Genomic DNA, 27,316 nt, shown 5'->3' with positions numbered 1-27,316 from the left:
TGACACTGCATGGACAGCAGTGCGATCCTTCACATCTCACAGGACAGCGCGTTCTTAAAGAAGTTTCTTGTCACATTCTTGGTGTTTTGAAGTATAGATCATTCTGCTGTCTTTATAAGCTAGAGTAGCTGGGAACCCATGTAATCCTAGCTACCCAGAAGGCTAAGGTTCGGACGATAGCAGTTCCAGGCAAGCCCAGGCAGAAAAGTCTGTTGAGACTCGATCTACAAAACAACCAGCACACAGCTGGGCTGGAGGCATTGCTTAAATGGTAGAGTACCAATGGAGAAATCAGACTGGGAGAGGCCTTTACTTCAAAACCTGGGTGTGGGGCTTGAACTCAGGGCCTGGGCGCCGTCCCTGAGCTTTTTAACTCAAAGCCAGTTCTCTACCACTTTAAGTCATAGCTCCACTTCTAGTTTTCTGGTGGTCAAAACTAAGAGACTAAGGTGGGTGCTGGTGGCTCGCGCCTGTCATCCTAGCTATTCAGGAGGCTGAGATCTGAGGATCACAGTTTAAAGCCAGCCCAGGCAGGAAAGTCCTTGTGAGACTCTTCTCTCCAATTAACTACTCAAAAAAGAGCCTGGATTTTAGTGAAAGGTTACTATTAGTGTAGCCCATGTATGTTGATAAACTGATATCTTTTTAAGTGCTTAAAGACAATTTACTGTTGCAAGTCCCTTGATTCCTCCAACTACCTAGTTTATTCTCCTTATTATATCATATCACATCATACTATATTATATCATATATTTGTTCTGTACTGGTGCTGGGGCTTGAACTTAGGGGGCTTTTGCGCTCAAGGCTGGCCCTCTACCACTGGAGCTACAGCCTCATTTCCAGCTTTTTGCTCATTAATTAGACATAAGAGTCTCAACATAGATTTTTGAACCACAATGCTCAGATCTCAGCCTCCTAAGTAGCTAAGATTACAGGAATGGGCCATAAGTGCTGGCTCTTCTGGTTTATTAGGCATTCTTTTTCTTTCTTTCTCTTAAAAAAAATAAATTGGCTGCTTTGAATGGGTGACAAGTGTTCTAACTTAAATGGATTAGGCCTGCCTACACAGACATGTTCCTACTACATTAGAGTTAAGACACACTGTATTGGACTAACATGTTTTTTAATGAAGAATTTGAAAATAAATTTATATTTCTAGTTAAAAACACTGCATCAAGTCACCTATTTAAATGCTACCATTAGTTATACCATTAATGTTTTATGAATTTAAGAACCCTTGATGAGCAAAACTTAGAAACACAGGGGAAATGGCTCAGGAGTGTGACAAGAAACTTACCTCAGATCTGTAGTAAGTCTTCAGAAGAATGAAATGTGGCTGGTAAAGATGCCACACAGGATGAAAGCTAAAAATAATCTGCACAGGAAATAAATGGAATCTTACTCATCCATTAGAAAGAAGATTACAATATTTGTAACGAAGTGGAAGGACTTGGAAAAAAATTATGTTCAGTGAGGTCCACAGAGAGACAAAGGATCCATGTTTTCCCTTACGTGTGGAAGCTAGACTTAGCTTACAAACTTAGAAGTCAATACACTGGGTGGCATTCAAGTATATGCAGATGTATTAGCTGAAATATAGCAGATTCACAAGGGAACTAAAATAGCTAATTCTTTAGAAAGGCAAAAAGTTCGGCAAAAGAAAACATCAGAGGTGAGGTGGGGTAAAGGGGAAAAAGAGTACACAAATGAAGAGAAGAAAGGGAAAGCACAGATACATTCCAATGCAAATCCTACAAAACTAACAAGTGAGGGAAAGGGTGGGCAGAGGGGGGATGGGTGGGAATGTTGAAAGGGGGGGGGACAATGATCAAGATCTATTGGGTTTATCAACTAATTGTTAAATGGCAATTCCTTTGTACAACTACCTAAAGACAATGATAATCATCATACTAAAGATGGGTGGGAAGAGGTCCTTTTCCTCCTGGCTGCTAAGAAAAATGAAACTGTTCAGGTAAGACACACAGGCAGGTTAATTGTAGTTCCAAAGGCCCAAGGCCCTGGATGGAAAAAGAGCACCTAGCAAAAGAGATGAGTCTAGTAACTGAACACTGGCGGTTCACGCCTGTAATCCCAGCTACTCAGGAGGCTGAGATCTGAGGATCCCAGTTCAACCCCAGCCCAGTCAGGGTTTGAAAGTCCATGAAACGCTCATCTCCAGTTAACCACCCAACAGCTGGAAGTGGAAGCCTGGCTCACGTAGGAAGGCACTAGCCTTGAGCAGGAAAGCTCGGAGACAGTGTCCAGGCCCTGAGGTCCAGCCTGTCTCTCGTTGTCATGACTTGTTATGCACACACAGATTTAAACAGTTTTAATCCTCTCCCTCTCCACCCCCAAGATACTAAGTCCAAGGAAAGAAAAGCCAGGCCTTCTCCTCACTCCCACATTAAACCAAATCCCCTGGCCGCATGTGGAGGCTCAGGGCTCAACAACAGAGCTCGTGCCCATCTCTGACAGCTCCAGGCAAGTCCCCAGTCTCCCGGGCTCCAGGGCAGGGGCTACCACGCCTGCCCCGAGTGGGCAGAGTGGGCAGACACTCCTTATCAACGGAACGCCACTCACACCGGTGCGTGCGAAGACTGCCAAGCTACAACAAGAACAACAGTGAAAAAACACATCCCTTCAGTGTCTCCCAGCAACCTGGGTGTATCACACAGATCTGCCAGTGCCAGGAAAGGTGGGAAAAACCAAGGAACTTCATTCAAGTGAAGGAATGCCTGGCTCCAGGGCCTTCATCTCGTTTTCACCTGTCTACCTCGCTCCTCCCTTCTCTTGTGGGAACGTAGGCATGATCCGTGTGCTTAGCTGCCATTCTGTGGTCTTGAGGAAAAGGGAAAATGAATAAAAATGTCCAAGATCTGATAATCTTGAACCAATGGATCAAAACCTAAAATTACTTGTCACTGTATTTCTCAAACCTTGAGAAAATTAAAACCCCCTATGGAAAGTATTTCAGGAACAAGAGGAAGAGAAAAGAGGGAAAGAGGAGAAACAAATTAAGCAAGAGGAAGAAAAAGAGGAGGAAGAGGAAAAAATTGGTAGTCTTTGTCTTTATTATTATACTTTGATGCTCTATTTTCAGTTCACTATCTTAGTCCTATGTAGAATGTCTGGGGGGAGGGCAATCCAGATATGCTGTTTTTAACTTACTTCTTTTAAAAATAAAACACCTAACAGCCAGAATCCTATAAGCCTGGCTGTTTGGGAAGCAACCCAGAGGATCTGGGTTTGAGGCTGGCCTAGGCAGTAAGTGTGCAAGCCCCCCTCAACCATAAAAGGCAGAGTGTGGTGATATGGGCCTGTTGCCCTAGCTTTCTCGGAAGTGTAAACAGGAGGACCATGTGTGACTGGGGGTAAACAGGAGAACTTACTAGAAAAATAACAATACCCCAAAGGGCTGGAAGATTGGCTCAAGGCCAGCACGTCACCCCGCCCAGCTTGGAAGACAGAAACACACATGGACCGGGCTCGGTGCGGCACGCGTAGAATCCCAGTGTTCTGGAGACGGGGCCAGAGGACAGTGAGTTCAAGGGCTGACGGGGCTGTACAGACGTGCCTTTTGTTTTGTTGAAGTTAATTTACTTTATTATTATTATTATAGAGGTGATGTGCAGAGGGGTTACAGTGACGTCAGTTGGGTAATGAGGACATTTCCTTTCACAGAGTCTTCTGCTCCCTCCCTCCCTCCCAGTCCCTCCCTCCGCTCACCAGTGAGCCCCACTGCTGTACTTTGCACACTTGTCCCCTCTCCACCCTCCCAAAGATAGACAGTGGAGCGCACCATACATAAGGACAGGGCAGAATCATCAAGAAATAAACAATCTAAAAAGAGATCTCTTGCTTCCATAGCTTGGAGTTCATATATACATGTATATATTTTATATATCATATATTATTACACATTATACTATATGTTACATATCATATAATTTTATATAAATATGAAGAAGCGCGCAAGCACTGCACCTTTGTGTTTCTCTTCTAATAGTATCTTCTTTTGGTCTCATTGTATGTGAGTATCTAGAATCCTGTATAATTTATCATATCCTAGTGTATTTTAGATCTAATTTATACATATCAGAGAGAACATGCAAAAAAGGCTATGTCTTAAAAAAAAAAAAAAGAAGAAGAGAAAGAACAGCATAAGACAGACAAGCATTGGTGGCTCATACTTGTAATCCTAGCTACTCAGATCTGAGGATCATGGTTCAAAGCCAGCCCAAGCAAAAAAAAAAAGCCCTTGAGGCTTTTATCTCCAATAAACACCAAAAAGTTAGAAGTAGAGTCAGAGCTCAGGAGTAGTGCAACAGCCTGGAGGAGAACCATGTATGAGCCAAAGGTACCTTAGTTCAAGCCCCAGTACTGGACATGGGCATATAGAAAGGGAAGGAAGGAAGGAGGGAAGGAAGGAAGGAAGGAAGGAAGGAAGGAAGGAAGGAAGGAAGGAAGGAAGGAAAGAAAGAAGGAAGAAAGGAAGGAAGGAAGAGAACAGCACATGAAATCTGAAAAATCAAAGCAAGAGAAAGAGCAATATGTGAAAAAATTTGTTCAGTTAACTCAGCAGGTACCAAACACTCAGCAAGACAGTAAGGAAGTCAAGCTTACAGGAAGAGGTAGACTAAACAAAGACAAATGTAGGCTGGTGATGGAGAACAATCTCCCTCAAATGAGGTCTTTTAACCAATCAGAGCAAATATTCCTACGACAATGGGCTGTTACAGTAAATCTGTTTTTACAAAGGATTGTCCAAATCACGGTAGAATGTCTACAGGGAATACTTTAGCATTGGCAGGTGGCAGAAAATACAATTCTACTTTTATAGGTCATTTTCAATCACAAATTTTATGGTCTTTTAACAGTTTTATATTAAGAGCAATTAAGGGAGATAGCAAGGATTCACATTAATATTCTAGGAGGATAAAACAACTGTATATATCTCTTCAAGTAGAGGTTTTATATCTTGAAGATATTAAATGAGTTCGGGAGAGAAACAAGTTTGTGGGTTTTTGGTTTTTTTTAACTGGGGTCTGAAATCGGGGCCTGGAATCCTGCAGCTGTGTTTTGGGGTGTGGCGGGGCCCGCGGCTCAGGGGTTCTGGGGTGTGGCGGGGCCTGCGGCTCAGGGGTTCTGGGGTGTGGCGGGGCCTGCGGCTCAGGGGTTCTGGGGTGTGGCCGGGCCCGCGGCTCAGGGGTTCTGGGGTGTGGCGGGGCCTGCGGCTCAGGGGTTCTGGGGTGTGGCGGGGCCCGCGGCTCAGGGGTTCTGGGGTGCGGCGGGGCCCGCGGCTCAGGGGTTCTGGGGTGCGGCGGGGCCCGCGGCTCACGGGTTCTGGGGTGTGGCGGGGCCCGCGGCTCACGGGTTCTGGGGTGTTGCAGGTCCTGGGGCTCAGGGGTTCTGGGGTGTGGCGGGGCCTGCGGCTCAGGGGTTCTGGGGTGTTGCAGGGCCTGCGGCTCAGGGGTTCTGGGGTGTTGCAGGGCCTGCGGCTCAGGGGTTCTGGGGTGTGGCCGGTCCTGGGGCTCAGGGGTTCTGGGGTGTGGCGGGGCCTGCGGCTCACGGGTTCTGGGGTGTGGCGGGGCCTGCGGCTCAGGGGTTCTGGGGTGTGGCGGGGCCTGCGGCTCACGGGTTCTGGGGTGTGGCGGGGCCCGCGGCTCAGGGGTTCTGGGGTGTGGCGGGGCCTGCGGCTCAGGGGTTCTGGGGTGTGGCGGGGCCTGCGGCTCAGGGGTTCTGGGGTGCGGCGGGGCCTGCGGCTCACGGGTTCTGGGGTGTGGCGGGGCCTGCGGCTCACGGGTTCTGGGGTGTGGCGGGGCCTGCGGCTCAGGGGTTCTGGGGTGTGGCGGGGCCCGCGGCTCAGGGGTTCTGGGGTGTGGCGGGGCCTGCGGCTCACGGGTTCTGGGGTGTGGCGGGGCCTGCGGCTCAGGGGTTCTGGGGTGTGGCCGGTCCTGGGGCTCAGGGGTTCTGGGGTGTGGCGGGGCCTGCGGCTCAGGGGTTCTGGGGTGTGGCGGGGCCTGCGGCTCACGGGTTCTGGGGTGCGGCGGGGCCCGCGGCTCAGGGGTTCTGGGGTGTGGCGGGGCCTGCGGCTCAGGGGTTCTGGGGTGTGGCCGGGCCTGCGGCTCAGGGGTTCTGGGGTGTTGCAGGGCCTGCGGCTCAGGGGTTCTGGGGTGTGGCGGGGCCTGCGGCTCGGCGTCTTGCGGGTTAACTAGAGATGGAGTGTGGCCTGTGGCAGACTTCCGTCGGGGCTGGCTTGAAACTGCAGGACTCCACATCTCAATCTTAGGAGTAGCTAGGTTGTTTTTTTTGCTAATTTACTCAGATTTTTAATTAACACGATCATGACAGCGTGTGCAGTATTTGCATATACCCACCATGCTCATACCCTACAGTAGCTGGGGTTTCGGGCATGAGCCACAGGTACCTGGAGGAACCCCCGTCTCTGTGCAGTCAGTTCCTGACCTGACCCTCTGGACACTGCTGTCCACTGACGCGCTGTCATCTCCCTTCCTGGCCCCCGAATTCCGGGGCCCACCCTCAGCACCAGGCCCCTGGAACACCTCCACGCCCTTGGCTGCCTGCCCACCCGTGCTCAGGACATCTGCGGAGATGGAACCCCAGAACTCTCTGGGCAGGCCTCAACCCCCGCCTGAAACCCGAGACAGCCCCCCGGCACAAAGCCAGCATTAGTCACTGCGGACTTCTCCCGCCTCTGTCCACTCTAGCCCCAAGTAGCTGCGTTCACTACTTTATCCCTGTCTCCCTGAGCCCCTCCTTTCTTCCCTTCCCTCCCCTCCTCCTTACACTTCCCTTCCTTTCCTTTCCCTCCCCCTGTTCCTTCAGTAGCGCTTTCTATACAGCTCAGGCTGGTCTTGAACTTGAGATTCTCCTGCCTCTGCCTCCTGGGGGCTGGAGTGACAGGCCTGTCACCGTGCCCAGCTTGAAACGCAAGCTCTTCTTTTCAAAACATGCGAAACCATCTTGTTCCTTGCCCGTGGATCCGCGGCTCTTCCCCCGGCTGGCAGAGACCTGCCCGAGGTCTCACCGGGCCGCAGCAGCCGGTGACCTCGCTGGTCTGGGGGCGTCTGACACCCCGCCTCTCAATCCAGGCGCCCAGGTGCTAGCTGCTGCGGCCTCCGCTCTGACAGGCCACCCCTTCCCACGCACGCCCCCCTTCTCCAGTCTGCGATGCCCTCCTCATGTTCCCAGCCCGCTGTCGGGATGCTCATCAAGCGCGGGAGAACACGGGTACCCGCTGAGCCACCGCCTCTGCACCCGCCAACATGGCTCCCCCGGCAGGAGACGGCTCGGCCCACGCCTGCAGCTAGGTTCACACACAGGAGCCCCAGGTCGAGCGTGGCTTCCAACTCTCTTCCTCCCGCTCGTTCACGCCCTGCCCCCCCCAGGCCTGCAGCCTCCGCCACCTGCTCCCTTGCTGCGCTGCTCATCTCAATGGCCACTCTGTCCTCACTGCCCACCCGAATCCCTTTCCCGCTTTCCCAAATACACACTTATCCCTTGGCTCTTCTCCTTTGTGGCCTCTTCCTTTGCTGTTCCTTTTGCCAGCTTGGGATTTGAACGCAGAATCCTGCGCTTGCTTGGCTCGCGTGCTGCTCTGGCGCTCCACCATACGAGCCAGGCCTCCAGCCCAGCGTTTCGCTGGCTCTCTGCAGACTGTGACTCAGTGACCCGGCTGGCACGGGTCACGAGCCTCCTGAGCAGTTAGGATTACAGACGTCAGCTCCCGGCATCCGGGTCCTTTTCCTTTTCTATTTGGCCTCGATATCTGGGGATTGTTCCAGGCTTCACAGAAACGTCTCCCTGACTTCTCTCCCACTTCCTTCCAGCCCCTGACGCCCAGTAAATCAACCCTTCCAGACCCCTAGGAATCAACACCCACGAACAGCTTCCTGTACGGTCTTACAAACATCTCTCATCCAAAATGGCCAAACAACAATAAGAGAACCTGCTACTCCATGCCGCAGCGCTTCTTCATCTTGGCAATGCCAGTGCCACCGTCTTCACCTTCCCTGCGGCCCAGGGCTCCCATCCCGCCCTTGGGAAGAAGCCGCGCCCAGAGTCTGCGCATGCCTCCCTGGGAAATGCGCCCTGTCAGGTCTCAGTCTGAATGCCGCCTCCCAGGAGTGGGCCCTGGGCTCCCCGACCTCCTCAGCACAAGGCCTCCTCCCGCCTCTGTGGTCACCTTGCGGAACGCTCAAAGTCTTCGTTTCATTATAGCTTTACTTGGGTTTTGTCCGCTCAGCTCCAGCTCCAAAGAGTGCCTCATTGGCCACGGCACTGCCCCAGCCAAAACAGGGTATTGGCCAGGCCCGGTAGGGAGCCGTTGTAATCCCAGCAGACAGGAAGCAGAGGCAGGATTGTGAGCTCAACACCAGCCTGAACTACATAGTGAGATCAGGAGAGAGAGAGAGAGAGAGAGAGAGAGACAGAGAGACAGAGAGAGAGAGAGAGAGAGAGAGACAGAGACAGAGAGAGACAGAGACAGAGAGACAGAGGCAGAGACAGAGACAGAGAGAAAGAGAGAGAGACAGAGAGAGACAGAGACAGACAGAGAGAGAGAGACAGAGAGAGAGAGACAGAGAGAGAGATCTTCCAATATATGATCTTTCTTTCCTCCAGAGGTCATCAGAGGTAAAAATAAACAGCAATAACAAGAAACAAACCAAAAATGCCCCAAGCAGGTAAATACTGTGAAGGAAAATTCTGACTTGATTGATTTATAAGGAGAAACACGGTAACTGAAGACCTAGGAATTGTTCTGCTTCGGAAAATAACCAGTACCATTGTAGCTCCATTCACAGGAACGCTGAGCCAGGAGGTACACACAGCAGGAAGTGACACACGGATCTGCCTCAGGGATCAAACAGCGCCAGGCCCCACACCTGCAGGGCTCTCCCTGAGCTCACACGCAGCGCCCGGGTCCCGGAAGCCTCATACCCACTTGGGGGCAGATAAGCTCTTGAGCACGCCGTGGGTACAGAAACTGACTCCGAGCGACGCCAGGCAGGGGTCCCGAGGGCGCGGGGCGCTGGGGGCCCAGTTTCCACCCTCCTCTCGGCTCTCCGGGGTGTGGGGGGCTCTTCCCTTACCATCCCTGCTCCCACCTGAGTCCACGTGCGTCTGGCAGCTTCAGGACCCTCCCTTAAAGCTGTGCTATGAAAGCAAGATGCACGCGGCGTGTGTGTGTGTGTGCGTGTGTGTGTGCGCGAGCGCGTGACAGACGGTGACTGAACAAGAACCGGGAGGCCCAATGCGGCGGCTTACAAGTTCCAAAAACAATTCTCCCCAAACAAGTTGCTGAAGCCATCTCTCCCCTGTGTCCTGGAAAAGTCAATCACCCACAACAGCGATGGTCTCACTTGGTGTCCCAGGAAACCCTCTTCCGTCCCCTTTCTAGCGGATCATCACGCGCTCAATTCCAGCACCAGAAGGGAAACTGGGAATCGTCCTGTCCCGGACACTCTTCAGTGCACAAGGGAAAATGCAGTTTGAAAAACAACTAGCCTAACCTGTCTTTAATTTTAAATCTTATTATTATAAGTGCCTACAACATTTTCAAACACTTTCATCATTTTTCCTATGCAAGCCAACCATGGCTTCACTTCTGGAAGGAGGAAATGGCAACACGCTAGAACCATCTGTCTTGAGTACACTGTTCCAACTAGAAAAGAACTGAGTGGAGAGCAAAAGTGGACGCGTCATACACGCATCATACACGCAGGCGCGCTGGAGTTCTCCAGCAGGGACAACTTTGCTTGTTTTGAGCCACTGCTGTTTCCTTGTGAAGGGTTGGGAGTCGGAGTCAACTCTGGAGTACTAGGCTGACAGTCCCTTTGAAAAGAAGTCACAGCAGGCGGCCACTTCAAACCTGAGCGGGAACGTGCAAGGCCATCGGGGAACTCCATGCATTGGGGGACGAGGCTCATCCTTATAGGAGCCTCCGTCAGTGTGGCGCTCCCACACTGAAAATCAAAAATTACCATGTACTACAGTGTTTCTCCAGGTAGGGCAGCTTCTGCAAAAAATACACTTGCAATTGTTTGAGGGCTTCAAAACGTATTGGCATAATCCTATTATTAAGGAAAAGAAAACCCTGCTCTTGGAGTTAGAACTTTCCAGAATTCTGTGATGATCACACACAGTCCGCTAGGTAGGCAGAATTCAGACTGATGGGTGTCTGTGTGAACTCTTGATCAATAAACCTGGTTTGGAAAGAAAAGGCATTCTTCAGTGCTTCATGCCAGGGGGAATAGCTATGAAAAAAACCACAGATGCAGATGCTCCACCAAGGTCTGTAACTTTCAGTGGTCTTCCATTAGTCATGTGATGAACGATCACCAAAATTAATATAAACACTTAGCAAATCCCAAGAAATGCCGTTTCAAGTATTCCAGGTCACTCTAAACATGAGTGGAAACACTGTGAGCACAGTTAAGTAATACTCCTTTTTGAAACACTCTTGGGGAAAATGTAAACTAGTGCAACCCCCACGGAAGTCAGAAAGGAGGCTCCTCAAAAAACGGAAACTAGACGTGCCCTATGATCCCTTTGTGCCCTAACAGGTATACATCCATAGGAGAGTACATCAATACGTATGGCAGAAGGGTACCCGCGTACCGACACTGACTGCAGTGCTGTTTACCATAGACAGGCGATGGAATCAGCTAAGACGGCCAACACAGATGAATGGATAAAGATGTGGTACATATCTCTATCTATCTATCTATGTATCTATCTATCTATCTATCCATCTATCTATCTATCACATGGACAAGACAAGCTAAACTCAGGAAACAAGATAATGCATGTGTATACACCTGTATACATACATAATTATATATACATACGGATAAACCCAGAACATGAGCTTAAATAAGGGACTACTTAGGAAGAGGAAGCGTTAAAGAAATAGAGATGAATAGTTTTGAGATGCATTGCAGGTATGTATAACAGCATAAAGAACCTGAAGGAAGGCTGTTGATTAATAGGTGGGAAAGGGGAATGAGAAAAAGGCTCTGTTGGGGGTTACCAGTGAGAGAGATGGGCTAATGAAGGTGAAAGAGGGTGGATACTGCCAAAAACAGATCAGTAAGTATGAAAATAGAACCATGAAATCTCAATATATATTGAAGGGCTTGAACTCTGGGCCTGGGCACTGTCCCTGATTCCTTTTGCTCAAGGCTAGCGCTCTACCACTTGAGCCACAGCGCCACTTCCGGTTTTCTGATGGATAAATGGAGATAAGAGTTTCATGGACTTTCCTGCACGGGCTGGCTTTGAACCATGATCCTCAGATCTCAGTCTCCTGATAGCTAGGACTACAGCTACAGCCAGTGGCATGAGCCACTGGGTCCTGGCTTGAAATTATGTTAAGAAGGGCAGGAAGATGGGGGAAAATAAGTTGTTTACATCTGTGGAAATGCCACAATGCAATCTCCTCTTGTATAGGTAATGTATGCTAATATAAAACAACTTTTGCTGCAGTTCTACTCTGCAACACAGGGCCCAAGTTAAATGACTTAATTTGTGTAAAAACCACAGGCTCTAGTTTCTGTAAGGCAAAGAGCAGAAAAGAGAAACTATAAAATACCTTTTAATTATGCAAAAGTGAACAAGAATAGACAAACGAAACTGAAATTAATGTTTGAGAAAAAAGAAAATGGAAATTAAAAGTAATTTTAAAAATCTACCAGTGAAGCATTATAAACAGTGTCAGAAAAGTTCCCTTTGGAAAGGCTGTCAGTCTTATTTATATTTGGTATTAGGAATAATTTTATGAGAAAGAGAAAAACACGCAGAGAGACAAGGACAGAGAGTGTGTGTGTGTGTGAGTGTGAGTGTGTGTGTGTGTGTTTGTGTGTGTGAGAGTTTGTGTGTCCATCCAAGTCCTGATGCTGGGACAAACCCGAGTTATGTAGGCAGTAGTTCTACGGCTGAGCTCTATTCCTAGCCTGGGTTTTTTCAGATAGTGTTTTTTCTCTGTAGTGCTGACTGTCTTTGCGCTTACTGTGTAATGCTGGGTTCAAATTCACATTCCCCGTGCCTGGGACGTGTGCATCACTGTACACTGTGCTCAGCTTTAGTTTTTCTTCTAAGCACGGAGAGAACATCATGTGTTGAAAACAGAACCTTTAGTCTGATTTTCTCAACTTGTTTTTCCCTGGCCTGGGATTTCCACTCGGGTTGTCCTGGCTTGGCAAGCTCCTTCGGCTAGCACTCTATCACTTGAGTTACACTTACACGTACACTCACTTGAGTTACAACCTAGTTTTGCTGGTTCTTCTTTGTCTGTTTACTTGCTTTTGTTTTGGTGCTGGGCCTGGTGCTGGAACTCAGGGCCTGGGTACTGTACCTGAGAATTTGAGATTAAGGCTAGCACTCCAGCACTTGGATCAGAGTTCCACTTGCGGCTTTTTGGTGGTTAGCGGGAGTTAAGCTGGTGTGGACTTTTCTGCCTGGGCTGCTCTCACGGTGCGATTCTCATAGCTCAACCTCCTGAGCAGCGAGGATTACACGTGTCAGCCACTGGCTACTTGCTGGGTACTTTTTTTTTTTTTTTGAGCTAGAGTCCCTGTGACTTTTGTTTTGTTTTTTATTTTATTTTTTGCCAGTCCTGGGCCTTGAACTCAGAGCCTGAGCACTGTCCCTGGCTTCTTTTTGCTCAAGGCTAGCACTCTACTACATGAGCCACAGCGCCACTTCTGGCTTTTTCTATATGTGTGGTGCTGAGGAACGGAACCCAGGGCTTCATGTATATGAGGTGAGCACTTGACCACTAGGCCATATCCCCAGCCCTTCCTCTGACTTTTCTGCCCAGGTTGGGTTCAAACCGTGATTCCCCACATCTCAGCCTTCCGATTAGTTGAGGGTTATAGGTATTAGTCACCAGTGCCCAGCTCCTCAATTTCTTACTGAAGCACCTAAATGAGTTCTGGATGAAAATATTCAACATTTTATTTCAAGAAGTAGATCAATAATTACCAACATGTTGTATTATTATCAGTAAAAATATTATTAATGAAATAGTTGTGTTTTTTTTTTTTTAAGAGAGGGAATGCCTGTGCACAGATGGTTCATAGCCTGTACTTCTAGCTAGCCTGAGATCTGGGGATCAAGGTTCAAAACCAGCCAGGGCAGAAATGTCTGTAAGACTCTTATCTCCAAGTAACCACCAAGAACCCAGAAGTGGAGCACAAAAACACCGGGAGTTCAAGCCCTAAGATTGACATACAAAAAAGACCAGAGGTGGGGGAGAGAGAGAAAAAGAGAGAAGGAGAGAGAGGGAAGGAGAGAGAGAGAGAGAGAGAGAGAGAGAGAGAGAGAGAGAGAGAGGAAATGTCAAACGTTTTCTCTGATCACCCATGTAACAAACAGACCGATCCCCCCTTCAGAATCTAAGACTACATGCATTTCTCACAACACATATGTTATGTTGTAGTAATTTGTTTAGGCATCTGAACAGCCAACTTCAGTTCCTCAAAGGCAAAAATTACATGTTAATAATTTGCTCTGTGCCAGGCAAGTCTCTAGTAGATTCTAAGTACCTACTGACCATTGTTATTTTTCTTTTAATTTGTGGAAAGCGTGCCCCCCCCTTTCTGGTAACTAAAATTTTACTTCATGAGAAACGCTTCTGATATGTGAAGTCCCTGGCAATTACTCACAGTAATTTAAGGTGTGCTTTGGTTTTGGAGACAGTCTCAGTACATAGCCCATGGTGGCCTCCTTTCCAGTAATGAACAGTGACGTTGCCAGTAACTCTACATTTTCGTAACACAACGTAACTTGGCCTGCATTTTCTATGAGTTAAGTAGAATATAGAGGTAAATGTGCTAAAACCACTGGGTAAGAGAGAAAGGGTGACATTGTCCAAAAAAGAAATGAATTCATTACCTGACTGACATAACTGACCCTCTGTACATCATCTTTATAAAAACAATAAAAAATATTTTTTTAAAGGGCTGGTTAAAACAAAGGGCGAATGGGCAGCCGTGGAAGGTGCTGGGGCTCCAGCTGAACCTCCCCAGTGTGGGGGGCCTGCCCGTCCCCTTGTGCCTGGAATTTCCTGCTGCAGGGGAGGTAAAGGACATTGTCAAGGAAAGAGCTCGGCTCCCCACCACCCTCTCCCCACAAAACACATGCAGTCACTCGCCAAAGCAAATGATGACTAAGCCTCAAACAGCGTGAAAGAACGTTCAATTGCTTTCTTCCTGCCTTTTCTTTTCTCCATCCATGCCTTCTTTCCTCTCACTTGATGGCTTGGGAGAACAGCCACAACCTTTCACCTCCCAAAGCTGAGACAAGACGGTGAGCAGAGAAACCGGTGGGGAAGAAAAGGAGACATGCCATTTGTTAACATGAATTTGACTTCTGAGATTTCAAGTTCCTCACAAAACCTGTGCCAGGTGCTCGTGGCTCAGACCTGTCATCCTAGCTACTCAGGAGGCTGGGATCTGAGGATCATGGTTCAAAGCCAGCCCAGGCAGGAAAGTCTGTGAGACTTTCACCTCCAATTGGAAGTGGACCTGTGGCTCCAGCGATAGAGCTCTAGCACTGAGCAGAAAGGCTCAGGGGCAGTGCCATGCCCTGAGTTCAAGCCAGGACCGGCATGCTCATGCCATACACTTACACACACAAGTCACACAAACTGGATTGGATAGTGTTATGGACACACAACTGTAAGTTTGTTGTGATACACGGGGCTGGAGGTAGGGCTGGAGGAGGTAGATCTGCCTAACATAGGAAGCCTGAGTCTAAAGCTTGATTTGTACACCACGTGTACTTCATTGTATGCCAATGAAACCTCCATAAACCTGTTTAAAGTACTTTCCCCCCATCCTTTCATTCTCCTACGGCGATATCCACGGTTCTGTTGGATGGCTGGGATAAATAGAAGACGCTGGTCCAGAGGTGTGCCGAGCACAGCACGAAGGCCCACGGTTGATACAGCATGCAGCCCCACGAGAACGGGAGGGATTCGCTCTCTGCGTGAGTCAAGTTCATGTTTTTATATCGAAGTGTAGGCTACGATGAAATACAACTGAGCTACTAAACACATACTAAGTTGGCACTAATGACATGTTTCATCTGGATTAGGACATATCCAAAATGAGGAATTATGTAGATTTTAATAACAGCTTTTGGTAGGCTCAGGTAATCTAATTCTAACCCTGACTGTGTGTGTGTGTGTGTGTGTGTGTGTGTTGGGTCTGTGCGCTTATGCGTGTTATAAGTGTATAGTATGTATCAGTATCAGAGTCTTTTGGTTGGGGGTTAGTTTATTTGGGGGGGTTGTAGGGTTTTTTTTCTGTTTGCTTTTTATTTCTGAGACAGAACTTACTATCAGGTTAGTCTTGAAGTCTCCGATTCCTAAATGCTGGGGTTACTGGGTGGACTTTTGTCACCATGCCTGGCAAAACACGGATAGCTTTGCTTCCATGTTTTCCCCCCACAATCAACACAGCGGTGCGGAAGCTTTGTCAGATGCAGTGCTGGCAGCTCGGTTGTGACACACGATGCAGTGCTGGCAGCTCGGTTGTGACACACCAGTGCCGACGCAGTGCTCGCTCGGTTGTGACACACCAGTGCCGACGCAGTGCTGGCAGCTCGGTTGTGACACACCAGTGCCGACGCAGTGCTGGCAGCTCGGTTGTGACACACGATGCAGTGCTGGCAGCTCGGTTGTGACACACCAGTGCCGACGCAGTGCTGGCAGCTCGGTTGTGACACACCAGTGCTGATGCAGTGCTGGCAGCTCGGTTGTGACACACCAGTGCCGACGCAGTGCTCGCTCGGTTGTGACACACGATGCAGTGCTGGCAGCTCGGTTGTGACACACCAGTGCCGACGCAGTGCTGGCAGCTCGGTTATGACACACCAGTGCCGATGCAGTGCTGGCAGCTCGGTTGTGACACGCCAGTGCCGACGCAGTGCTGGCAGCTCGGTTGTGACACACCAGTGCCGATGCAGTGCTGGCAGCTCGGCTGTGACACGCCAGTGCCGACGCAGTGCTGGCAGCTCGGTTGTGACACGCCAGTGCCGACGCAGTGCTGGCAGCTCGGTTGTGACACACCAGTGCCGACGCAGTGCTGGCAGCTCGGTTGTGACACACAATGCAGTGCTAGCAGCTCGGTTGTGACACACCAGTGCTGATGCAGTGCTGGCAGCTCGGTTGTGACACACCAGTGCCGACGCAGTGCTGGCAGCTCGGTTGTGACACACCAGTGCCGACGCAGTGCTGGCAGCTCGGTTGTGACACACCAGTGCCGACGCAGTGCTGGCAGCTCGGTTGTGACACGCCAGTGCCGACGCAGTGCTGGCAGCTCGGTTGTGACACGCCAGTGCCGACGCAGTGCTGGCAGCTCGGTTGTGACACGCCAGTGCCGACGCAGTGCTGGCAGCTCGGTTGTGACACACGATGCAGTGCTGGCAGCTCGGTTGTGACACACCAGTGCCGACGCAGTGCTGGCAGCTCAGTTGTGACACACCAGTGCTGATGCAGTGCTGGCAGCTCGGTTGTGACACACCAGTGCCGACGCAGTGCTGGCAGCTCAGTTGTGACACACCAGTGCTGATGCAGTGCTGGCAGCTCGGTTGTGACACACCAGTGCCGACGCAGTGCTGGCAGCTCGGTTGTGACACGCCAGTGCCGACGCAGTGCTGGCAGCTCGGTTGTGACACACCAGTGCCGACGCAGTGCTGGCAGCTCGGTTGTGACACACCAGTGCCGACGCAGTGCTGGCAGCTCGGTTGTGACACGCCAGTGCCGACGCAGTGCTGGCAGCTCGGTTGTGACACACCAGTGCCGACACAGTGCTGGCAGCTCGGTTGTGACACACAATGCAGTGCTGGCAGCTCGGTTGTGACACACCAGTGCTGATGCAGTGCTGGCAGCTCGGTTGTGACACACCAGTGCCGACGCAGTGCTGGCAGCTCGGTTGTGACACACCAGTGCCGACGCAGTGCTGGCAGCTCGGTTGTGACACACCAGTGCCGACGCAGTGCTGGCAGCTCGGTTGTGACACGCCAGTGCCGACGCAGTGCTGGCAGCTCGGTTGTGACACGCCAGTGCCGACGCAGTGCTGGCAGCTCGGTTGTGACACACGATGCAGTGCTGGCAGCTCGGTTGTGACACACCAGTGCCGACGCAGTGCTGGCAGCTCGGTTGTGACACGCCAGTGCCGACGCAGTGCTGGCAGCTCGGTTGTGACACACCAGTGCCGACGCAGTGCTGGCAGCTCGGTTGTGACACACCAGTGCCGACGCAGTGCTGGCAGCTCGGTTGTGACACACGATTCAGTGCTGGCAGCTCGGTTGTGACACACCAGTGCCGACGCAGTGCTGGCAGCTCGGTTGTAATGCGTCCAGCTATCTATCTCCCTGGCAGCATCCCCTACACTTCAACCTTCCTGGACGAACTTTTGTTTGCCTGAGACGAGGCAAATGCCTTGCCGATGGCACGTGCGGGCCCTGTCCCCAACCATCTGTGGCAGCCGTGCAGATCCCTCTGAGCCTGACACGCCTCATCGTGACTACTCTTTCCTTGCTAGACTGCGACTGGAAAACGCAGCACCAGGGTGCTCCGCAGCACTCTGGAGACTGGAGGGGCACCGGGTAATAAGTACGTCATGGCAGCCAGGCCCCCTGTCTGAATGAATCAGCACCCTTGCATTTCAGGCATGTCTCCTTCACCTTCAAGCCCTTCCTCCCTCCGGCACGACTCTCGTGTGAAAGGTCCGAGAGGTGACGGGATTTCCAGGACTGGAAAGCAAGGGGAAAAAGCGCAGTGTTCAACTCATTCTTGTTGAAGAAGCAAAGATATTAGATTTTATCTGCAAAATCTTCACAGTCCGGCAAGGTGGAGGCAAAGAAGCTGGGGACCAAGCAGAAGGAGCCCCACTCCACCACAAAGCGCTTCCCCTAGAAGAAACAAGTGTTTCTGGAAGGTTTTCAGAGCCAAGAGCAGGTGGCTCAGGCCTGAAATCCTAGCTACGCAGGAGGCTGAGGTCTGAGGAAGACAGTTCAAAGCCAGCCCGAGAAGCAAAGTACCCAGGAGGCTCTTATCTCCAACTAACCACTGAAACCTGTAAATGGCACTGTGGCTCCAAGTGGGAGAACACCAGCCTCGAGCTAGACAGCTCAGGGATGGCGCCCAGGCCCTGCGTTCATGACCCGCGACTGACACCCCCCCCCCAAAAAAAAAATAGAAGAGGGCCTGCAAAGTCTGTGAGACGCGTGTCTCTAATTAGTCATCAACAAACTGGAAGTGGTGGTAAGGTCCAAGTGGTAGAGTACAGCTTTGAGCAGAAAAAGCCACGGGACAGTGCCCAAGGCCCCGAATTCAAGCCCAAGCCAGCACCAAAACACAAACAACAACAAAAATGCTTCTGGACAATTATTTCTAACAGTGCATTAGAAAGAGCCTGGGAAAAAACCTGCCAAGTCCTGTGATTACAGGCCAGTGACTTCAATCGAAAGTTTTTGTGTATTTTACTTAATCTTTAAAGTGATAAATCTAAAGACATTTTAGATAAACATGACTAATGTGTGCCTTGTTGAACAGCAACTCAATGTTTTGTTATGTAAGTCTCCTTATGATCTGGTCATATTGTTTTTATGTGCAGGCCTGAGCACTGTCCCTGGCTTCTTTCTGCTCAAGGCGAGCACTCTGCCACTCCCAGCCTTTTCTGTGTATGTGGTGCTGAGGAATCGAACCCAGGGCTTCATGCAAGCTAGGTAAGCACTCTACCGCTAAGCCACATTCCTAGCCAATCTGTTCATATTGTTTTTGATAAGAGGTTGTTGGTATTTAATGAGTCTGGAAGGGTAAAAACAATCCACATTTGGTAGGTTAGCTTACCCCTTTCGTTTTGTTTTGTTTCGCAGGAACTATAAAGTCAGTGTTGGACACAGCTTCAAGGAAAATGTGTATAAACTCAACATCTGTTACTACCTCGTATGAAGGACTTCAGAACCGAATGCGCCACCTGACAGGGGCACCGGGGCGGAGCAAAGGCCACCTGACGGGGGCACTGGGGCAGACGGAGCACAGGCCACCTGACGGGGGCACCGGGGCAGACGGAGCACAGGCCAGGATGTGGAGGTGGTCCAGGCTGGCCTGTTTGAGGCCCTATGTGGTCCATCCGAAGATTACCTAATTTACTCTTAAGGCAGGAGGAAAGGTTTTATTTAAATATCACATGCTGAAGATTAGTATTCAGTGGTCATTACTCTACTTGTTATTCACCGGAGAAGCCTGCATAAATGGAGACCACAAGCATCCTTTCCTGGGAGGCCTGGGTGCCTACACCAGTCCCCGCAACCAAGGCCGTTTTCACTTGGGCAGATCCGCAGGGGTCCCAGGAGCTGCTCTGCGTAGGGTTTGAGGCCGACTCGCTGGTCCTCGGCCGTGCTCCTGGCCCCCCAAACCAACACCCCTTCCCACAATGCGGTGGGCACGCTGGTTGCAGGCTGCTTCTTAAGTATGGGAGCAAATCAATAGCAGCTGAATGCCATCTGCCTCGGGCGGCGGAACAGAGCGGAGTGGAGGCCATGCATCTTCCCTTATTGAAAGGTTATTTTATGCAAGTAAACAATTCATCGTCTTCTTGCACGCTTGATGCTCATTTACCACCCTGATCAATAAAATATGCAAAACAACAAAAAAATTGAATCCTAAGAGTAGTTCTGATGCCAGCGTGATAGTTAATCAATTCCCGGCCTCTGCTCAGGAGGCCAGCGGAGGGGGTCTTCGCTGTAACCCGCGGAACCCGGCGGGGTGGAGGGCTCTCCCGACAGGGGACTTGAGCAGGGAGAGACTTCCATTTCTGCCATAGCTAGGAAGAGGCCTTTCGTGCCGAATTCAATCAAAACACCAACATCAACAGGCTTGAGCGTTACGGATTCAGGCCAGTGCTTCCCAGAGCTTGAGAAAAAGTCATTTTGGTTCATATGCCGTTTGGAATCCCAGAGACAAATATTGGATGTGATCCCTGGGCCGGGCCTCCGGCAGCAAGCCACGCAGTGCTTTCTAAGCGCTGCTTATTAATTCTTGGTTTTCAATGTATGCGTGTTTCAGGTGGGCTCAGTTTTTCTTATGAAAACACACTGCTGGGGGAGTTTCTGTGCACAGTATTTTCTTGTAGCCGTACCACAAGCTGCCTTATTATATTAAACCTCTTGACAATTGATTCCGGCAGAATGCTTTTCTCCAACAAAGAAGCTCTATCATCTCACTGAATCGCCCCTGTCAAAAGCCCTCAACTCAAGATACAAAGTATGAAAAAAGGTGGAAAATTTCCCCATTTTAACTGGATATCTATTGAAGGAATAGAAAGGAAGATGAAACAAATTATCTTCCTAGAAAGTCTAAAAGCATTTCAAATACATTACACATGGACACAAAATGCCCCTGAGAAGAAGGACCCGGTTTTAGCATAGTTTGGTGTTTTCTGTGTGTTAGAGAAATGATGTTAGCTATTAGTCAAATGCACTTCAGTTTCCTAGATAACTACTGAAGCAATTAAAAAACATACTTCTATCCTTTTCCTGGATCTACTGAACTCCTCACACTTGTCAGTGCTGACTTAATCATGAGATATAATTTGTGTTATTCACTAAATAGATATTGCTTTATCTATTCCCCACATCACATGTTTATCAAAGTGGATATGGATATGAAATATGGATATGAAAAAAGATTGTTTATTATATGGAAGAAAGGAAAATAAGCACTGAGTATCTTAATGAGATCTTTAATATGAGGGAAAATACAAGGAAAAAATCCCACCCAGAAGTAATACAGAACACTGTCACTTCACATTAAAACAAACAAACAAACAACACTACAGATCCTGTTTTCTACAAAGTATTTAGCTAGGACTGAAGTTTCCCCCAAAGTTTTCCATTATGGAAAAACTCAATTTGAAAGCCCTGAGTATGGATAAAGATTTACTTAGCCCTACCTTTGTAAGGACACAAACAAAAGACTTTTCTATCTAGCAATTATTTAAAATCATCCTGCTAGAATATCCCATCTAATTCATCTGCTTGGATTTTCTTAAAAGAGCATTACATAGAAAGAAGAATTTTCGATGTTTATAGAGTCAAATAACTGAGTTGAAATTAAAAACAACAGCACGCCTACAGGAGCCCGGTCACTTTGAGTCAACGGCCCGGCCAGCAGCAAGGGTGTAATTTAAAGGCAGAAATTTCCACTGCATGCACCGTTAGCCACAGTGAACCTGTTACTACTCTAAAGGGAATTGTTTGCCTCTTATTAGATTTTCTACAGCACAGCCATAAGTGATAAATGTACTGCTGTACTCACTGTCAAGTTAATCAATGCTGCCAAAGTTTTGTTGACCTAACAGTAATCCATAAAGAGAACAGCATTTTCTCTCTATCCCTATGACATCTCAGTCTACGGGAGGACTACAGATCCAAAAGTATCTCTGTGTGTGTGTGAGTGTGTGTGTGTATGCGTGTGTGTGAGTGTGTGTGTGTGTGAGATGGGGAGAGGCATAACTGAGAGAAGACTGGTAAGATAGTGTACCTTGCAAAATGAATAGATATTTTGAATCCCTGGTCTGATAAAAAAATAGCATTTAGAATTATAGCCATGAATAAGACCTTCACATTTGATGGCCAAAACCCTAATGAATACTGGTTCTGATAAACGATGATTCCATTCACAACCCCCCTTCCTTGTTTTAAAGTGAACCAAACAAAGTACATTGCCCCCCAGCCTCAAGAACTTCAAACACAGTCAGGTCTAGAGTCCACAGTTCAGTGCACAAGCAAATCCAGTGCAGCGCACCCGTAAGAGGAATGGTAATGTGGACAAGAAAAAAAGTCCACATACTGCCTCACGGTAAACCAGAGCCTGTGAAAGGCACAGCCATTAGAAACGAGACAAGACAGGAAACACCGGGAGAGAAAAAGCTGCCTTGAAAACAACTGCTGCCTTGCATTCACAAGCAATTATGGACATATGAAATATGAATTGCCATTGATTTTTCTTCCTGGGGTGACTGTGCTGTGTTTTACACACCCTAGGCATTTATTTGGGCAGCAAACGCAAACGTTTTGTAGAATGGCCTGAACAGTATAACCTTTGCCCAAATCACGGGGACTTACTTCATTGTGGCCTCTCTTCCTTGACTCCTGTCCCTCCCCCCAAAACTCACTGTCAAGGGAGGCCCCAATAAAGGCGTGGAACCATGCAATTACCGGCAGAAAGGGCTGGCCGCACCTGACCAGGAGACGCTCAGCAGCCTCCGTGTGCCAGTGAACAATAAACGGCATGGCTCTGGAGCAGACTTCGGCCCGAGCTTCCAACTGCCGCAGCATGGCTTCCGAAGCCCGAGCTAACGGATTAGCAACCTTCCCTGGTGTGCTTCCAGTAAGAAAAATAACAATAGGAAATGTGGTTTAGCAATAAGTAATAGAGACTTCTTGCCCTTAAGGCTTAAAAAAAAAAAAAAAAAAAACAAAAAAACTCCAGTCATCAAAAGATTAAAAAAAGAGAGAGGTTTTATTAGCCTATTTTCTTTAAGCGCTTCCTCAGTTTTGGTATTCTCAGTAACAAGGTATATTCATGCTTTCGCTTTAATACTTGCAAATCTAAAAGTAAATAGGTTTCCTTCATTTACCACCACTACGAAGGCAGCATTTTCCTCTTTTAGGGACTATTTGTAATTATTTTTTAATAAAGTTATTTTGCCAATACTCTTGTGTGGATTATTGTCCAGTAAATTTGTAGCGCTCTTTGTACATCCTAAGAATATGAACTTTGTCATGCTTTGGCACATTTGTCTCCATTTGTTTTATAAGTTGAATTTTTGCTGTACAGAATTTGGAATTCCTGTGTCGCCACTCTTTTCTTCTTTGGTGCCCATCCTGGGGCTTAAATCCGGGGCTTGAACTTCTTATCCTTCTACTTTTTCTTCTCAAGGCCAGCAGTCTGCCCCTTGAGCACAGCTCCACGGCTGGCTGTTGGGGAGTTAGTTAGCATAAAGAGTCTGACAGGCTCTCCGGCTGGCTTCCAGCTGCAACCATCAGATCGCAGCCTTCTGAGCAGCTAGGATGTCAGGAGTCAGCCAACGGTGCCCAGCCACTTCTAGGTTTTTACTGGTAGATTGGGGATCAGAGACTCACGGACTTTTCTTCCAGGGTTGGCTTTGAACCATGACCCTCAGATCTCAGCCCCCTGAGTAGCTAAAGGTAGCCAATTTTTTTTAAAGTTGCACATATCAAGTAATATGGAAATACCGCTATCAAATTAGAGACTGACACAATGAAATACCACATGGTGAAATCAGACATACATGACTCGTTTGGATCTAAGAGTATGTTCCAACTACTGGGGAAGAATAAAAGTATACAAATTTATTTTCAGTAAGTAAAAGAAAAAGTTGAAATAATATCAAATATCATAATGAAAAAAACTCAGTGGCAGCTCCAACAGCAATCAGGAGCAGTCAAGCCAAGTTAGGAGCCTAAGAAGGTGGCATGCAGGGGAAAAAAAAAAAAAGATCTGTCTTGCAAGGGCTTATTATCGAAGGTAAAATACTGTGGGCTAATGGTGAACGGAAATGTCTAAGAATACCACGTCTGGGCCCGGTGCTGGTGGCTCACGCTGTAATCCTACTCAGGAGGCTGAGATCTGAGGGTCGTGGTTGGAAGACAGCCCACAGAAGGAAAGGCTATGAGACTTTCACCTCCAGTTAACCGTCAGAAAGTCAGACGTGGAGCTGTGGCTCAAGTGGTAGAACGCTAGCCCTGAGCTTTAAAAAAGCTCCAGGACGGTGCCCAGGCCCTGAGTTCAAGCTCCAGGACTAACACACACACACACACACACACACACACACAATACTACATGTGGGTGTGGAGAATCAAGCAAAGGGAAGTCTGGGGTAACCGAGGCGAGACTGGATGACAGGGATGACCGGCGAGCACACGGGCGAAGCTTGGGACGGTTCGATGGTGGGTGCCGATACACAAGACCCATGCAGGATGCTGCTGGAATCCGGAACCCCTGGCTTAAGGACTTCATCATGGGGTACTTGACAAGGAAATGAAAGAGAGTGTTGTCCTTTTGTGTGTTTTTTCTTGTAGTCAGGCACCATAATGAGTGATGAATTTGAAACAGATCTCTGGTCCGGAGACCGCGTGGGTGAGCCGAAGTACCCAAAGCGAGCGAGGCAAACACAGTGACGCCGTGGAAGAAAGTGAGTGGACCACCAAGCAGAGGCCGTGGCCGTGGCCGTGGCCGGGCCGCCCGGCAAGGGCAGCACCGCTGCGACTCCCCACCAAGAGCTTTCCGGGCACACTTCCACTGCAACGTGCGATGCGAGTGAAAAGTGCACTGTGGGGTTACTTTAGTCAAGACACTGAACTGATAGAAGCAGGGCCCTGGAGACGCACAGCTGGTCAGCCCCACCCGGGAGCGGGCTGGAGAGAGCATCCAGGGGAGGGCAGATTAGGGGAGGGACGGGGGCTGGCACCCCAGGCAGGCCGCCCCGGGACCAGGGGCTGGGCGCGGGGACGGAGGTGGAGGGCGGAGGCCTCACGGGGCCCAGGCGTCCGGAGTCAGTCTCTGGTGATGAACGGCTTCCGCGTCACAGACAGAGGCCCACGCGGCCGGCCCGCGGCTGCCGGGGGAGGGGGGGCAGGAAGGGGGCCGCGCCTTTGTTTCTGTCCGGAGCCAGTGCACCGTGTGAGTCACAGTGCCGCTGGACTTAAAAAGCAAAACAAAACTCAATGCCCATTCAGGAAAGAAAGGTAAGAAAAGGCAGGAAAGTAAGACAAGGAAGGCTGCAGCAAGTATTAGGCTTTTTTTTTTTTTTTGCCAGTCCTGGGCCTTGAACTCAGGGCCTGAGCACTGTCCCTGGCTTCTTCTTTGCTCAAGGCTAGCACTCTGCCACTTGAGCCACAGCGCCCCTTCTGGCCGTTTTCTGTATATGTGGTGCTGGGGAATCGAACCCAGGGCCTCATGTATACGGGAGGCAAGCACTCTTGCCACTAGGCCATATCCCCAGCCCCAAGTATTAGGCTTTTTAAAACCTCCAATTCCACTGCGACAAGACTTCACTGTAAATTCAGGGACTGGGAGCCAGCTTCTTTATTCAGCCTGAGAAGAGCCAAGTTCTGAGTGGGAAAGAACTTTTCACATAAAAGTTTCAGGGCTGGGAAAATGGCCTAGTGGTAGAGTGCTTGCCTCGTATACATGAAGCCCTGGGTTCGATTCCTCAGCACCACATATACAGAAAAAGCCAGAAGCGGCGCTGTGGCTGAAGTGGCAGAGTGCTAGCCTTGAGCAAAAAGAAGCCAGGACAGTGCTCAGGCCCTGAGTCCAAGGCCTAGGACTGGCAAAAAATAAAAAAAATAAATATTTTATTAAGAACCTCCAAAAGGTTCTTATGCACTGTCACTACACTACCTTACTTACTCAAACCCGGTCAACATGAATGGAGCAGGGTGTTTTCAACAGGGACTGCAATCTCAGAGTTGAGGCCTTTGCCTTAATAGACAGGTATTTATTACTTACATATAATATAAATAAACACTATGTCAGGCATTTATGGCTAATTCCTGTCATCCTAGCTAGTCAGAAGGCTGAGCTCTGAGGATTGAGGTTCAAAGCCAACCCTGGGAGACAAATATGACTCTCTTATCACTAACCAGTCAAAAGCCATGAATGGAAATGTGGCTCGTGTGGTAGGTGTTGTCCTGAGGCAAAAGCACTTTAGCCAGAGCTGAGGCCTTGAGTTCAAGCCCTGGGACCAGCAGCTCCTCCCCGACCCTGTCCACAGCTCCAGTTATGTTCCAAAAATTCAGTTTACTTCATACAGATTTGGATTTAATAACCATTGTTGAAAGCAATAGCTTGCAAAGACAAGTAAGTAGATCCAACAGCTGCACTTATTAAATCAAAGCTCTACTTTTTCCAGCTCCATTCACCAATAATGCAATGACTTTCAGATGAGGTCTGTTCCCTTCTAGTAACATCATTTCTGATGTTACACAGTTATACAGCTAGAAAAGCTGTATTTAATAATTTTTTGGTGAAAGACCAATTATGACTCTTCCAATGGAGAATCTCTGAACAGGTTCAAAACTTCTGCTTCTAAGTTTTTTAAGGGGGGGGGGGCGAAGGATTTCTCGTTTGGGGGGACAAAGGGGCTGGTACTAAAGCTTAAACTCAGGGCCTTATATACTTACTTGGCTTTTTCCCTCCCAAGGCTGGTGCCCTACTGCTTGGGCTACACCTCCACTTTCTTGCTTTTTTGCTGGTTAATTAGAGCTAAGAGTCTCACGGACTGCCCTGCCCAGGATAGCGTTGAACTGTCACCCTCAGATCTCAGCCTCTTGAGTAAGTAGGATTACAGGTGTGAGCACCAGTGCTCATACCTTCACCAGGGGTGAAGAGTTTTACAGGTTACACACATTCACGCTGCTGACAAGATCCCACAATAATAGCAAATTCCTCAAATATCCACATTCAAGATGTTGTCTACAAGGCTAGTGTTCCTTCAGAAAACACTGACTGACTGAGCGCTAGCACTGGTGGCTCACGGGTGTGAGGCTGAGGCTTGAGGATCACGGATCGAAGCCAGCAGGGCCAGCAGGAACGCCCAAGAGACTCTTCTCTCCAATTAACCAGAAAACCGGAATTAGAGCTGTGGCTCACAGTGGTAGAGCTCCAGCCTTAAAGAGCCCAGGGACAGCGCTAGGACCAACGAAACAAAAACCAAATAACAACAACAAAAGCCTACCACTAGCTGTCCTCTCTGCTCTGCGGGGCCAGGAGAGGGGAGACCACCGAGCTCCAGGGGCCGGGCCGGGGCAGCCAGACTGGTGTCACCGGCTCCGGTGGCTGGTGGACCCTTTGACCTTCAGTCTTGGGGGTCTGTGATAGGACACAAGTCTTGGGTCTTGAACTCAGAGCCTGGGCACTGTTCTTGAGCTTTTCTTGCTCAATGCTCGTGCTCTACCACTTGAGTAACAGCGCCATTTCTAGCTTTCGGTGGTTAATAAAAACACGAGTGTCGTGGACCTTCCTGCCAGGGCTGGTTTCCATGATGGGCCGGAGTTAGGACGCAGATCTGACTACTGGTGCCTGGCGGGGTGGCGTGACTTTTGAGAGCCACGAGGGCTCCCTGAACACACATAGTATGGCCCACTTTGCACCCGATTAGGACACAGGAGTGGCAACAGCCACTGGGAACACACAGGTCCCAGCCCCAGGCTCCGGCGTCTGACACTGGGCTCCACGCAAGTCAGTCTCCAC

At 49.2% G+C, this 27,316-nt stretch overlaps 1 protein-coding gene and 1 long non-coding RNA gene across 3 annotated transcripts in view; both read right to left on the bottom strand.

Moving 5' to 3' along the window:
- The window catches only part of Snx24 (sorting nexin 24), a 119,271-nt gene that overhangs the window by 13,662 nt on the left and 78,293 nt on the right, over positions 1–27,316 (bottom strand). The gene's annotated exons all lie outside the window — the stretch shown is intronic.
- LOC125352078 lies at positions 545–24,028 on the bottom strand. Its single transcript, XR_007211092.1, has 3 exons — positions 23,772–24,028; positions 10,546–10,550; positions 545–583 (listed from the first exon to the last, which is right to left on the bottom strand). It is a non-coding gene; the product is annotated as an uncharacterized LOC125352078 (long non-coding RNA).

Source organism: Perognathus longimembris, chromosome 5 (genome assembly GCF_023159225.1).
Source record: "Perognathus longimembris pacificus isolate PPM17 chromosome 5, ASM2315922v1, whole genome shotgun sequence".
NCBI classification, from domain to species: domain Eukaryota; kingdom Metazoa; phylum Chordata; class Mammalia; order Rodentia; family Heteromyidae; genus Perognathus; species Perognathus longimembris.
Note: the sequence above shows the minus strand (reverse complement) of the source record. Positions and strands in the feature narration are given on the sequence as shown.